Source organism: Manacus vitellinus, unplaced genomic scaffold (genome assembly GCF_001715985.3).
Source record: "Manacus vitellinus isolate BGI_N305 unplaced genomic scaffold, ASM171598v3 scaffold_14_pilon, whole genome shotgun sequence".
Classification (NCBI taxonomy): Eukaryota; Metazoa; Chordata; class Aves; order Passeriformes; family Pipridae; genus Manacus; species Manacus vitellinus.
In genome coordinates, this window is record NW_021939063.1 from 14,703,344 (window position 1) to 14,704,568 (window position 1,225).

The following is a 1,225-nucleotide window of genomic DNA, read 5'->3' on the forward strand; positions in this document are numbered from 1 at the left end:
GGGGGGGGGGGTCTCTGCCCTGTGGGGGTCCCTGGCCTGGGGCAGCGCTCACCTGCTGCCACAGAAACCTTCATTCCCCATGCTTGGGAGCAAGTGGGTGCTCCCAGGTGGGTGACGTGGGCTGGGGGGACGCAGTGGGTGGTGGCCCCTCAGGCTGGTGCTGCCTGGTGCAGGCTGGCAGGCACTGGCTGCCTTTCTCTATGCGTACCATGCTCCCACTGGCACAGCATGTGCTGGTAGGGGCTATGCCATGCCAAGGCTTGACCAGGGTAACCAGCACAGTGCAAGAGCCAGGCTTTCCCAGGATGGTACCTGTCCTCTTGGACACATTACCAGATGCAATGGACTGCCATCCGACCTTGTCTGCTGGCATTGCCGGCAGAGCTCCCCAGCCCCCTGCTCCTGCCTGTGCCTTGCTCCCAGATGGGATTTTCCACCTTTTAAAAAAGTCTTTGTGGCAGAGGGATGCAGCCCCTTCCAGGACCAGAACCCCACCATGGTGCCCTGGTCCCCAAGGAGGGCTGGCAGGGGGGTGGGGTGAGTCTAGGACTGCCCTCCTGCCAAGGCAGGGCAGGGATCTGGGAACCCTGCCGTCCTAAACACGTCCCTATCCCAGCGAGGGAGGGCAGGCGTCTGTGCTGGCTGGGATGCAGCGTGCGAGACCAAACGTAGCCTCCCCTGGTGTGCAGACGTGGCCAGCGGGAGGGTACGTGCTGCATCCAGCTCCGTGTTCCGTCTGCGGGGACTGCGGGACGGCACCAGGGCCTGGCTCGGGCTGCCTGGCCATGACAGTGGGACAGCAGAAGCAGCCTGTGAGAGGTGGGAGGTCTGTCTGCAGTGGGGCTGTCCCTGTCGTGTTCACCCAGAGCTGGCAGCCAGTGGGGAGGTGCATGCCAGGAAATCGATGCAGCTTGCTCAGCACCCCCAGGAACACGGCCCTGGGTGCTGCAGCTGGGGGGGTTCTGTGCCCGTGCACGTGGCCAGGACCACACCATCAGGCTGGGCGAGTGGGTGCTGGGGCTGCTGGTCAGGAGGGGGATGATGCCAGGCAGCACATGGGCTGCCCAATGTGGCAGAGAAGATGGCAGCACCTCATCTGTGTGGTGGCACCCTAAGGGAACTGATCCCTGGGGAGATGCTCTTTGCCTGGAGCAGAGGGTCCCCAGCTGAGGTGGGCACACAGTCAGAAAGGTGAAAACACTCCGCCCCCCAGCCCAGGGGGACC